Genomic DNA, 15,113 nt, shown 5'->3' with positions numbered 1-15,113 from the left:
GTTCATTACACCCCTCCTGCGACCCTTACCTCCCAACTCTTATCCAATCATGGCATCATACTCCAAGTCTAAGATCTGTGATCTGCATCAGCTCCAGACCCAAATACTGTTGATCCTGAAACCCATGAATTAAAAGCCAAGTTATCAGTCCTCGTACATGCTACATTCAATGTTGAAATGAACAATAAAACCCCAATGAGAACACTCATTCAAAAGTGGAAATAATGGGAGGCATGTGGCAGTCACTGGTCTACAGGAATTCTGAAGTCACACTGGGTAAATGGTGGGGTATGTTACTTGATGAGGCAATGATTCTATTCCCTGGGAGTAGCTGCCCCATCCATTGGTTTCCATAGGTCTCAGCTTCACTGTTGAGACCTCTTTCCTTTTCTATCATCCTCTGGTTACTTCTAAATAAGTGGCCTGCTTTAGCAGCAAGTTGCTTTCTTAGTCTGCTTCTTGACTTTCAGAAGTTGGAGGCACAGGAATCTCTTCAAAATTTAAAAACTCTCAGTCCTTTTATTACACACTAGTAGCATTTGCTAATTCCATTTGCTTTAAAACGTGGGGGGTTTCCTATGTAGCTAATTGTTATTTACCCCATGTGTTGAAAGCCACAGATAAAATATCCTCTGAGACAGACTCCTCTCTTTAAAGTTACTTCTAGTTTGGGATGTGGCTTCTCTATTCTTAAACTTCCCTTTAGTCCAGCTGAGAAGATCTATACAAACTTAACATTTTTGATTTTATCTTTGAACTTATGACTCACTATTTTTAAAAATCAGTATACAATAAAATTGATATTTATTGTATGTACAGTTCTATGAGTCATAATACATGGATAGATTTGCATAATCATAATTACCATCAGTATAGGGAACCATTCCATCACCCTAAAAACTCCTCTGTGCTATCCCTTTATAGTCACACTTTCCTTCACCCCTAACTTCTGACAACCACTGATCTGTTTTCCATCACTATATTTTGCCTTTTTAAGAATGTCACATAAATGGAACCATATAGTATGTAGGTTTTTGACTCGACTTACTCAAGCATAATGACTTTGAGTTTTTGCTTGTATCAACAATGCATTCACTATTAGTGCTCAGTAAAATTCCAGTGTATGAATGTACCCAGTTTATTTAACCATCACCCACTGAAAGATATTTGGTTTGTTTTCAGTTGGGCACAGTTTTGAATAGAAATTCTCTAAACAACTATGCATAGGTCTTCACGTAGATGTAAGGTGTTTTTGTTGTTTGTTTGTTTTTTAAATTTTTCTGGGGTAAATACATGTGAATGGGATTACTGGGTCATAGGGAAAGATGTGTTTCCTTTTATAAGAAACTGCACGCTGTTTTACCTCATGATTATACCATTTTGCATTCCTACCATTAATGTAAGAAAGTTCCAGTTGCTTTTCATCCTCCCTAATGCCTAGTATTCTTAGTATTATTTATTTTAGCCAATCTAATATGCATGTAGTGGTGTTCTTCTTAGCTGTAGCTTGCATTTCCCTAATGGCTAGTGAGAACATATTTTCATTGGCTTACATGCCATCTGTATATCTTCTTCAGTGAAACATCTGTGTCATTAACCATTTTCTAATTAGATTGTTTGCTTTTCAATGTTGAATTTTGAGAGTTCTTTATATATACTACATATGCATCCTTTGCTAAATATGTGGTTTGCAAATATTGTTTCCCCAAGATGTGTTTTTTTCCCATTTCAGTTATTAATTTAACTAAGTGTAATTGCACAAATGACGAAAAAAAATTTAGACAGTCAGCTTTTAAGATAAACAAGGAAAAAAAAAGACCTCATAGACTTGATGGTCTGAAGTTAACAATAACTACAAATATGTAGGCATAAGGAATTGTTAATATCCTCAAGAGTCTTTGCTATTTTCCATTGTAAACAATCATGTCATCTACAAATAAGCACAGTTTTATTTCTTCCTTTCCAATCTGTATGGCTATTATCTTATTTCTTGCCTTATTGCTCTGTCTAGATCTTCCAAGGCTATGTTGCATGGCAATGGTGAGAGTGGAATCCTTGCCTTATTCCCAGTCTTAGTGAGGAAACATTAAGTCTTTCACTATAAAGTATGGTGTTAGCTATTGGTTTTTAAATTAGATGCTCTATATTAATTTCAGGAAGTTTCCCATTATTCCTAGTTGACTGAAACTTTTTATCATGAATAGGTTTTGACTTTTATGAAATTATTTTTGCAACAATTGATATGATCATATTATTTTTATTCTTTAGCATGCTAACATGGTGGATTACATTGACTACTTTTCAACAATTTTGAACATTCATTGTCTCATATAGATACAAAATTAAAGAAATAGAAAAAAACAGTTTGTGTGAGAACTCTTAAGATTTACTCTCTTAACAACTTTCATATATAACATACAGCATATTTATCATGTAGTACATTATATTCTTAGTACTTATTTATCTTATAATTAGAAGTCTGTACCTTTAGACTGCCTTCATCCAATTCTTCTTCCCTCTTTCACTCACCTCTGATAACCACCATCTGATTTCTTTATCAATGAGTTTATTTATATTTTTTTTGTTTCTTTATTTGTTTTTGAAGTACAATTTTCCTACAACACCATGCTAGTTCCTATTATACAAGATAGTGATTCAATATTTCTACACATTTCAAAATGATCACCACAATTAACCTGGTTAGAATATGTCATCATACAAAGATATTATGTATTTGTTGATTATATTCTCCATGCTCTGGATTTCATACTTGTGTCTGATTTATTTTGCAATGGTATGTTTGTACCTCTTAATGTCTCTCAACTATTGCTTTCCATGACCACCTCTCTCCCTCTGGCAACCACCTGTTTGTTCTCTGTACCTATAACTTTCTGTTTCATTATATTTGTTCAGTTGTTTTGTTTTTTAGATTCCATGTATGAGTGAAATCATACAGTATTCCCCTTTCTAGGGCTGACTTATTTCACTGAGCATAAAATTTGTATGATGATTTATGTTGTCACAAATGGTAAGATTTTATTCTTTTTATGGCTGCGTAATATTTCATTATATATTTATGTATATATATATTCATTTTATTATTTTTGATGTGATCGAAAATGGTGTAGTTTCCTTAATTTCTCTTTGTGATATTTCATTGTTAGTATATAGAAATGCAACAGATTTCTATATATTAACTTTGTATCCTGAAACTTTACCAAATTCATTGATGAGTTCTAGTAGTTTTTTGGCGGCATCATTAGGATTTTTTATGTATAATATCATGCCATCTGCAAACTGTCAGTTTTGTTTCTTCCTTTCCAATTTGAATTTCTTTTTCTTGTTTGATTACTGTGGCTAGGAGCTCCAATACTATGTTGAATAAAAGTGGCAAGAATGGACATCCATATCTTGCTCCTGATCTTAGAGGAAATGCATTCAGCTTTTCACCATTAAGTATGATGCTAGCTGTGGGCTTGCTATATATGACCTTTATTATGTTCAGGCATGTTACCTCTATAGCAACTTCTTTGAGGGTTTTTTTTTATTACTATTATACATAGATGTTGAATTTTGTCAAAAGGTTTTTCTGTATCTTTTCAGATGATCATGTGATTTTTATTCTTCAATGTGTTAATGTGGTATATCATACTAATTGATTTGTGGATATTGGACCATCCTTGCATCCCTGGGATAAATCTTACTTGATCATGGTGTATAATCCTTATAATGTATTGTTGAATTTGGTTTGCTAGTATTTTGTTGAGGATTTTTGCATCTATGTTCCTCAGTGATATTGGCCTGTAATTTTTTGTGTGTGATATCTTTGGTTTTGGTATCAGGAAGATGCTGACCTCATAGAATGACTCTGGAAGCATTCCTTCCTCTGCAATATTTTGGAATAGTTTGAGAAGACTAGGTGTTAACTCTTCTCTAAATGTTCGGTAGAATTCAACTGTGACGCCCTCTGGTCCTGGACTTTTGTTTTGGGGAGGTTTTGTTGTTGTTGTTGTTGTTGTTATTACTGATTCAATTTCATACTGGTAAATGGTCTGTTCATATTTTCTATTTCTTCCTGGTTCAGTTTTGAGAGATTGTACTTTTCTATTAATTTATCAATTTTTTCTAGATTGTTCATTTTATTGACATATAATTGTTTGTAGTAATCTCTTATGATCCTTTATATTTCTGTCATGTCAGTTTTGATTCTTTTTACTTTCTGATTTTATTGATTTCTGCTCTCTCTTAAGGTCAAATGCATTGTAACAACTCAATTTTTACTCAACCCACACCCAAGTTTACTATTTTTAACATCATATTTTACATAGTTTTGATTGTGTATTCTTTAAGTACTTATTGTAGATATAGAGACTTTTACTACTTCTGCCTTTTAACCTTCCTAATAGCTTTATACCTGGTTGGTTTACTGTCTTTACTGTACATTTATAGTTACCACTGGGATTTTTTTCCTTTGTAATTTTTATATTTCTAGTTGTAGACGTTTTCACTTAGAGAAGTCCCCTTAACATTTCTAAAGCTTGTTTGGTGGTTCTGAACTCTTAGCTTTTGCTTGTCTATAAAACTTTTGATCTCCCCATCAAATATGAATGAAAACCTTGTTGGGTAGAATATTCTTGGTTGTAGGTTTTTCCTTTTCATCACCTTAACTGTATCACACCACTCTCTTCTGGCATACAACGTGTCTGCTGGAAAGTCAATTAATAGACTCATGGGAGTTCCCTTGTATATAACTTATTGAAAGCTTGTTTCCCTTGCAGCTTTTAATATTTTCTTTTTATCTTTAATTTTTGCCATTTTAATTACAATTTGTCTTGGTGTGGCCCTCTTTGGGTTGATTCTGTTTGGGACTCTCTGTCTTTCCTGGTTATGGATATCTGTTTCTTTCCCATGTTAGGGAAGCTTTCAGCTATTATGTCTTCAAATATGTTCTCTGCCCCCTTCTCTCTCTCTTCCCCCTCTCTCTCACATAGTAACATATGAATGTTAGTATGCTTGATATTGTTACAGAGATCTCTTAAACTGTCATTTTTAAAAATTATTTTTATTATTTTCCTTTTTTTCTGTTCGGCTTCAGTGGTTTCCACTACACTATCTTCCAGTTCACTGATGTGTTCCTCTGTATCATCTAATGTACTGTTGACTTCTTCTAGTCTATTATTTATTTCAGTTATTGTAATTTTCATCTGTTTGGTTCTTCTTTTCTTTTAAGAAAAGACTCTTAGTTTAAAACTTCTAACTTCTCATCCTGTTAGTCCAATCTTCTCCCAAGTTTTTGAACATCTTTAAGATCATTACCTTGAATTCTTTATTGGGTAGATTGCTTATCTCATCTTTACTTAGTTTTTTGGGGGGATGGATTTTATCATATTCCTTCATTTGGAACATATCTCTTTGTCACCTCAATTTGCCTAATTGACTTATTTTATTTCTATGTATTTGGTAGGTTGGTTAAGTTTCTCAACCTTGGAGAAGTGGCTTTTTGTAGATGTACTATGTGTCCCAGAAGCACCCCCACCCCATATTCTCTAGGGGGTCCTCCCATGTGGGCTGCATGGATCCTTCTGTTGTGGTGGGTTGACTACTGTGAGTGGTCTAGTAGGTGTGGCTGGCCCCCGGTCTGTCTGGTTTCCAGGCCCTACCTTGTGTGGAGGTTGCTGGCTGCTGGTGAGCAGGGCAGGGTAATGGAGTAGCTTGCTGTAGAACTCTGGGAACCCCAGGGCTGGAGCTGGCCCACTGATGGGTGGAGCCAGGCTTTAGTGTAGGTAGTTGCAAGGCTGGGCATCCCAGATCTAGTGTTGAACTGCTGGTGGGCAGAGCTACTTCCTTACACACCTGTCTGTGGGATCGGAGGTAGCCCAAAGCTGGTGTTGGACTACTGGTCAGTTGGGCTGGATGCCAGGTCAGTTCACTGAGGAATCCAGAGTCTTAGAGCTGGTGTTTGCCTGCTGGTGGGTGGGGCTGGGGCCCAGGGGCATCCCAGGACTGATGTTGACCTGCTGGTAGATGGAGGCAGGTCCTGAGGTCTCTGGCTACAGGGCTCTGGGGGTCCTGGTGGAGCTGGTGTCAGCCCACTAGTGTATAGGGTCGAATCCTGGGGCAGCTGGCTGAGGGGCACAAGGTGTGCCAGAGCTATTGTTGGTCTCTTGGTGGGCCAGGCTGGGTGATCCTTGGCGTCGGTGCTAACCTGCTTGTGGGTGGGCTGCATCCTTACATGGAAGGCTGAGGGGCTGCCGTGGTACTGGAGCTGATGCTCACCTACTGGTGGGCAAAGCTGAGTCCTGGATTCTCTAGCTGCAGGCCCTGGGGTTCCTGAAGCTGGTGTTGGTCCACCAGTGTGTGGAGCAGGGCACAGAGGATTCTGGGGCTGGTGCCTGCCTCCTGCTGGGTGAATCTGTATCCCAGGGTTTCTGGTTGCAGGGCCCAAGGGCTCCTGGGGCTAGTGCCAGTGTACTGATGTTCTGGGCCCTCTGGTGGACAGGGCCAGGTCCCAAGGTGGCTGTGGGCTCAGAGGGTCTTAAAGAAGCCAGCCCCCGTTGTGGGTTGACAGGAGGAGAACTGTTTCACCAACCAGCTACTTGCTTGGTCTGAGGCGTCCCAGGACTGGTACTGACAGGTTGGTGGGCAGGACTGGTTCTCAAGCTAATAAGCTAGAAGGAGGATTCCAGAATGGTGTTTGCCAGCACCCGTGTCCACATGGTAGAAGGAGCTCCCAAGATTAGCTGCTGCCAGTGTCTATGTCTCCAGCATGAGCTCCAGTTTAGCAGGAGCAGATTAGCAGGTGGGGCTGACCCAGGCTCCTTTCCAATTACTGCTTTTGCCCTGGGTTCTGGATCACGTGAGATTTTTTTGTGTGCCCTTTAAGACTGAAACCTCTATTTCCCCCAGCCTTCTGGGACTCTGGAAAGTAGGCCTCACTGGCCTTCAAAACCAAATGCTCTGCGGGCTTATCTTCCCACTTCAGGACCCCTGGGCTGAGGACCACTATGTGGGGTTTGGATCCCTTGCTTCTTGGGGAGAACCTTTGTAATTATCATAATTATTGCAATTTCTTCCTCTTGTGGGTCACCCACCTAGGGGTGTGGTTCTTGACTATGCCATATCTCCGCCCTTCCTACCATCTCACTGTGGTTCCTTCTTTATATCTTTAGTTGTAGATTTTTTTTCTTTTTTTGCTAGTCTTTCAGTTTTTCTTATCAATAATTTCTTGTAAGTAGTTGTAGTTTTGGTGTGCCCATGGGAAGAGGTGAGCTCAGGGTCCTCCTACTCTGCCATCTCGGCCACTCCTTTGTTGAGTGTATCTTTGGTCAGCCTTTTTAGTAGTTGTGCTTTGTTACATACATATCCAAGTCTACTGGTGTCTACATTTTACCATTTCAAATGAAGTGTGGAAATTTTACATCCCTTTACCTTCTCCATTTATAATATAATTATCTTAAATGTTCTCTCCATATATATTGAAGATCACATTAGACTGTATTTTTTTTCCTTCAATGATAAAACATTATTTAGAAAACACAAGAGAAGTAAATTTTTTTTGTTGACCTATACTTTTGCCCTTATCATCTTCTTTCTTCCTTCCCAATATTTCAGGAGTCCTTCTTTTATTATTTCCTTTCTTTTTAAAGAACTTCCTTAGCCATTCTTTCAGTGTAAGTTTGCTGGCAACAAATTCTCTTAGTTTTCCTTCATTTGAGAACGCTTTATTCCCTCTTCCTAAAAGATATTTTCACTAGATATAGAATTCTGGGTTAACAATTATTTTATTTCAGTTCTTGAAAAATATTGTGACACTTCCTTCTGGCCTTCATGGTTTCTGATAATAAATATGCTATAATTTGAGGTTTTTTCCTCTATAGGCATTGCACTATTTTTCTCTAACTGGTTTCAGCATTTTTTCTCTGTCTTTAATTTTCAGATGGTGAATTATAATATGCTTTGCTTGGCATGGATTTCTTTGGGTTTATCCTATTTGGAATTTACTTAGCATTTTGAATCTGTAGGTTTATATTTGTTGCCAAATTTGGGAGTTTTTCAGTCATTAATTTCTCCTAATACTTTTTCAGCTCTTCCCTCTTTCTCTTCTTCTTCTGGAACTCCAGTGACACAAAAGGTGGACCTTTTGTTATGGTCCCATTCACCACCAATTTGATGGTACTTCGAACACTAGTCTTATTTCCCAATATGCATAATACTGTTTACTTTCAGAGTCATGAAAAAGCTGCTTTGTGCATTTTGTATAGATTTTACATTTGCAGTCAGTGGAAGAAGGAGGATAGGGTGTGCTTACTCCATCTTATCCAAAACTAGAACCTCCTCATTTTATTTTGAGAATCTTTATCCAATTGGAGAGTCTGAAGAGAAAAAAACAATTTTATTTTCTAATCCTGAAAGTTCTTGCCCTTCTATATTCTGTCTAAGTTCTGATTGCAAATTAGCTAGTGTTCACTTTAAATTTTGTCTCTCTTTTACGATTTTACCATATACAAATAGGTGTAATCAGCTAACACTTTCAAAAATCTTGCTGCAAATCATTTTTCCAATGTCAAAAACAAGTCAATTTTTATCTCCCATGTTACTACAAGAATCAGTTTTTAACAGTTGTTTGGCCATTTAATAACATAAGTTGCCACTTTCCTGCTTTTGTTACTGGTTTCATTGTTACTTTTCCAGATTTACTCTCTACCCAGTTCCAAAACTGATGCTACATATTTCAGGGTTTTGTCAGAGCAGGGCCCAATTCTTAGATACTGATTTCCATATTCATTTGCTTTTGAGGTGTGACCACCACAAAATTAAGCGGTTAAAAAAACAACTATTTGTAATTTCTCATGAGTTTACGGCTCAGCTGCATGATTTTGCTTAGTGGATCTTAGCTGGGTCTGCTTATGTGTCTGTGGTCAGCTAAAGGGCCAACCAGAGGTGATGTAAATAGAACATCATTGATTTCTGAGGGCAACAGAGGGACACAGAGGAAGAACATGGATACTGTTCAGCAGGTTTGCATCCATGGGAATCACGTGGTCATGGAGAATGCACCATCTCCTGGTCCCTTAGAGTCCCAAAATCTTAAAGATCTTCTTACTTATTAAGGGAATCCATTCCAGACTCTTCTGGCCTCTCTTGGTGATAAAATATTCACTGAGACATTCTACATTTCTGGGAGGCTGTTAAAACCCATTTATTTAGTCTTTTGTGACTCTTGTTAGCTCACTAGGGACTATGTATTTGGAGTCTCCATGAAGCTGAACATGGCAGTTAGAAAGCTTTTGTCCTAATGAGGTCCTAAGTTTTTGTGCCTCTGGCTTGAGTTATGCAGCTTCATATAATGGCCCTAGACACCCTGGGGTTGGCAGGTCCTTCTGTAGAGATCCAGAGATAATAGAAACACACAGGAATGGTAGTAGACATATTCAAGATGAGGTTGGGTGTCAGAAAGTGTTCAGGGCCTTGGAGCAGGGAAGCCGTCCCCAGGCACTGGGCTTCCAGAGCCACTGTCCTATAAGTAAAACACATTGTCCTTTTTACTTAATTTGCCTGCTTTTTTTTTTTTTTAAGTGAGATTAGGTCATTGCCTCTGCACTGCTTTCTCGAGAACTGACACATCCAGTGCGAATGAAGCTGATGATGAGAGACAATATTTTAATGTTAATTAGATATTCCGTGTGTCTTAGTTCATAAGAGAACTATTGCTCTTTTATGTACCAGATGAAAGCACAGCTCTTGCTTGGAGGAAAACAGGATACACAGAAAAGAAAGTATTTTCAGTTTTGTAATTATTCAAATTATTGTTGCTCTTTAGAAAAATTCAGAAGACTTTGAGAGAGCAGAAGGATACTTAGCAATAACACAACTGCATGGCAGGCAGCCACTGCAGAGCCTCAAAGACCCTCTTCGTTCTCTTTCAGAAAACATTATTAAAAGCTGTAATCTCCAATTAGGAAACAAGCTCTCCAAGAATTACTCAGAGCGGCCTTGTCAGACAAACAAGAGGTGGTAGGACCAAGCCTTCTTCTGAATGGATCTACCCAGGAGAAAAGAGCCAAAAGCATGCCAAAAGCCCCCTGGGGTCCTTTGGACTCTTAAGGTGTCAACATCCAAGTTGGAAGAAAGACACTGGCATACACATGGTGAGTAAATACTTCTTTAAGGTCACTTAAAAATAATGATTGGAAAAAGAATGAAGACAATTCTGTTCCCTCTGTGAGTTGTATTTTCCCATCACTAAATGAACATTTTGGACTAACTCAGGAATTCTAAATAAAGGCTGTAGACTTTTCTTCTCTAACCTCTAAGATGTATAATACAGTCACAGGGTCAGGGCGGGGGTGCTTTTAAATTGCATGTGTCCAAATGAGCCCCTGTTACTGATGGGAATATGTTGCACCCTTCTGGCAGGTTGGAGGAGCAAAAATGTTTAAAATCAGTGTACTGGGTTATCTAATTGTCCTACCAACCCTTTCCTTCCTTAATCTGAGAATTAGCTGACCTCACTTGATAGGTGAATGAATGAATGAATAAATGGTTGGCATTTATGAATAAAACACTTATCATTTTCATTTTTTTACTTTTGAATTTTTTTTCAAAAATTTGGAATAATTTTAATTTACAGAAAATTTGCAGAGTCCTTAATACCTTTTACCCAGTTTCCCTTAATGCTTGTATATTTTACATAAGTATGGTAGATTTGTGAAAACATTGGTGAAGTACTATTAACTAATCCAAACTTTATTTGGATTTCACCAGTTTTCAAACTAACGTCCTTTTTCCTATTCCAGTATCCAATCCAGGATACTACATTGCATTCAGAAAATATTTATTTTTGTGTGTAAATTTCTATGCCAGGTATTGTTTGGTTGGGTTTATGAATCAAAGGATGACTCATGGCCCCCACTCTCTAGAAGTTCATTAGTCTGGGAGGCAAAATCATGAGTGCAGAAAAATTCATGAGTCCTTGTCCCTAGATCTTTAAAACATAATGCATGAGGTTTGGGGGCAAGTCATTCGGCCTGGCCAGCTAAGCCTTATATGCTGGCAGCCTCGGGATGTGGTGGGTATGCAGGATGCTCTCACCTTCCCTTAGGATGCTCTGACCAGAACCAGCAACTACATGGGGTAAGTCAGTCAAATGAGTTGCTGAAAAAATAGTCAAGCAAGTTATTTTTCATCATGTATCCAATACTTTATTTTGCTTTTGCTTCTTTGCATTAGGCAAACTCAACTTGAGAGGTGTGGATAATTATCCATCATCAGAAAGAATAACACAAATAAAATTGGCAAAACTTTTAAAACGGTTAACATCTGCTGTAATGAGAGTATGGGAAATGGGCACTCCATTGAACTGCTGTTGGGAGAATGAGCTGATATATTCTTCAAGGTTATCAGGGAATTTGTATTTCATGTCATCAAAATATGCCTACTCATTGACCCAGTTAGCCAAAAGATACTTGGTACAGTGTTGTTTACAATAGCAACAAATTAGAAGCAACATAAACCTTTAAACAAGATTGTTTAGACAAATTATAGAACGTACATATAAAATTAATACGCAGCTTAAAAAAATAAATTGTAAAAGAATACTTCATGACACAGATGGTTATGCAATACTACTCCAAAGAAAGAACTTTACAAATAGTTATGTACAGTATGACATATTTTTGTTTATATATATTTGTATGTTGAAAGTTATTTTTACTAAATATATCAGTAGTGGTTTTTTCTGGGAAGTGGGAATTGTCAAAAACAGCTTTATTGAGATAGACTTCACATATCATACAATTCCCCCATTTAAGTTGTGCAATTCAGTTTTTAGTACATTTACCCAGTTGTACACTACCATCATAATCTAATTTTAGATCACTTTCTTCACCCCAAAAAGAAATCCTGCTATGTAATCATTCCCTATTAACACTTTTCTACAGCTCCTGGGAATATGAACTACTAACTTACTTTCTGTTCCTATAGTTTTGCCTGTTCTGGACATTTCATATCAATGAAATCATACAAGATGTGGCCTTTTGTGATTGACTTCTTTCACTTAGTATAATGTTTCTAACTAAGGTTCAGCCATGTTACAGCATGTATCAAGAAATTCATTCCTTTTTTTATTGCTGAATTATAATATTACATATTATGTATATACCACATTTTATTTCTTCATTCATCATTTGATTGTTTCAATTTTGTGGCTATTATGAATAATGATGTTATGAATATTTGTTTGTGTACAAGTTTGTGTTGGAACTCTACATTTTAAATTCTTTGGTATATACCTAGGAGTAACTTGTGGGGTCACATGACAATTCCATGTTTAACTTCTTGAGGACTTCCAAACTATTTTGTAAAATGGCTGCACCATTTTCCATTCATACCAGAAATGCATGAGTGTTTCCATTTCTTCACATTCTCATCAACACTTGCTATTGTCTCTTTTTAAATATAGCCATTGTGGTATATGTATAGTGGTATCTTAGAGTTTCAGTTTATATAATACTTCCTTAAAGTCTAATGATGTTGAACATCTTTACATGTGCTTATTGGACATTTGTATATCTTCTTTAGGGAATTGTTTATTCAGACCATGTGTCCAATTTTTATTTGGTTTATTCATCTTTTTATTATTAAGATGTATGAATTCTTTATATATTCTTGATATATAAGACCTTTATGAGATATATGATTTTCAAATATTTTTTTCTCATTCTGTAGGTTGTCTTTTTACTTTCTTGATTTGCAACACAGAAATTTTTAATTTTGACAAAATCCAGTTTATTTTTTTCTTTTGTCCTTTTTGCTTTTGGTGTTGCATCTAAGAGAGCATTTCCTAAGACAAATTACAAAAATTATTCCATATTTTCTTCTAAGAATTTTATAGTTTTAGCTCTTACATTTAAATTTATTACCAATGTTGAGTTAATTTTTGTGTATAATGTGAGGTAGGGGTCCAACTTCATTCTTCTGCATCTTGGTATAGAGTTGTCCCAGCACCATTTGTTGAAAAGATAATCCTTTCTCCATTGAATGATCTTGGCACTCTTTTCAAAACTCAATTGATACAAGGATTTGTTTACTGGACTCTCAGTTTTATTCTTTATTCCACTAACACACTGTCTTGACTAGCACACTTTGTAGTAAGTTATGAAATATGTAATTCTGTAGTAAGTTATGAGATGTGTGAGTTCTTTTCTAAGATTATGTTGGCTATTCTGGGACCTTGCATTTCCATATGAATTTTGTGATTATTCTGGATCATAAATTTCTGTGATTTCTCCAAAATGTGGCTGGATTTTGATAAGGATTATATTGAATCTGAAGATCAATTTGAACAGTATTGCCATCTTAATTAACAACATTAAGTTTTCCTATCCATGACCATAGGATATCTTTCCATTATTTAGATATTCTCTGATTTTTTCAACAATGTTTTGTACTTTTCACTATACAAGTTTTGTACTTTTTTGTTCAGTTTATTTCTAAGTATTTTATTCTTTCTGATTTTATTGCAAATGGAACTGTTTTCTTAATTTCATTTTCAGATTGTTCATTGCTAGTATAGAAATTAAATTGGTTTTTATATATTGATCCTATATGCTACAACCTTGCTGAACTCATTTATCAGTCCTAATAGGTTTGTGTGTGTATATATGTGTGCATGTGTTATTCCTTAAGGCTTTCTATATGCAAATAGAAGCAGTTATGCCTCCTCCTTTCTAATCTTGGTGCTTATCTTTTCTTTTTTTAAGCTAATTTTCCTGGCTAAGACCTGGATAGAGTATGTTGTGGAGAACTGGCAAAAGAGTCTTGTCTTATTTTTTTTCTTCATTTTTCTTATCTTGATCTAAGGGCATAAAGCATTCCTCTTTTCACCATCATTTCATTATTGCTGGTTTTTGAAAACTTTTTCTTCCTTTGCTTATATGTATTTGTTAAATTTTTAATAATGTACTAATCCTTTTTGCAATTTAAAAGTTAGTAAGAAAAAGGAATGAATGTCAAAGATCCTAGCAACTAATATTATCGGGATTTGTGGTGGGCCAGATATGAAAGGGGAACCCAAACAACCTGCTTTTGTTGTGGGGATCATGTGCTCAATGATTTCACACTTCTGTTTTCCCGCTGATCCAAGGCAGCCAAACAACAAGTAGAAGCGGAGAGAGGAGCAGAAGCTATTCATAAATTTGAGAACCGTGCCACACTTTCCAAGGAACCAAAGGAGAGGTAGTCCCAGGATAAGGAAATATATTGCTAAAAAATGAATGGTCATAAGCAAAGGAATTGGGTGATGCCAAAAGCATGTTGGGTTTCCCCAAAAGCCGACCTTGAAACAAGGATTTAAGTGCAAGTCACTTATATGGGAGTTGATCCTGGGAAGCACCAGTAGGGGAAAGAGGAAGTGAAACTGGGAAGGGAAGGAAGACAATGCAGTGTGTCAATGTGTAAGATAAGTCAGTGGGCAACTGGGGACTCCGGAAAACTGTGAAACACACCTCAGTGTTGTCCCGTCTGAGGGTCAAGTAATCTGGGCTGTTTATCCTCAACTACCACTTGTGCTTTGAAAGACAGGTGGCACATACCTTACCCAGTACATCTGGCCTGTCTGAGGGGCCACCATGCTCCTGCGGCCAGCAAGAGCCTGCAGGCAGAGTCACGGGGATGACAGTGAAAGCCCTATTCATGTTTGGGAACTGGAAATACTGAAGGGATATGCCATCTGCTAAGAGGATGATCTACATTTGTTCAGTGGTCCTCTCTGGGCCCCCTTAACCAGCTGGCTTTTTAATGAATTTAAAGTATACTGTGGTTTCAGTAGTTTAGATGATCATACTTCATAGCAAACTTTAAGCCTCCAGGGAAGGGAACCATTTCTTATTTAGCTCCCCTCCCCACTCCTCTGCATTTTGCCTGGGGTCAGAAATAGAATGGGAACTCCATAGAGTTTTGTAGAATTGATCAAGGAAATACAAACGTGTCCAGGTCACACCTCTGTAGTTGGCAAATGTGAGTCTGGGGCCACGTTTAGGAACAATGGTTTTAACTAAAACAAGCCAAGCACTGTGTCCCAGCAGCTGGGATGGGGATGGAGACAAGTGGGAGCA

This window comes from Kogia breviceps, chromosome 18, assembly GCF_026419965.1.
Source record: "Kogia breviceps isolate mKogBre1 chromosome 18, mKogBre1 haplotype 1, whole genome shotgun sequence".
Taxonomy (NCBI): domain Eukaryota; kingdom Metazoa; phylum Chordata; class Mammalia; order Artiodactyla; family Physeteridae; genus Kogia; species Kogia breviceps.
The sequence above is the reverse complement of the archived record's forward strand: the minus strand, read 5'-3'. Positions refer to the sequence as shown.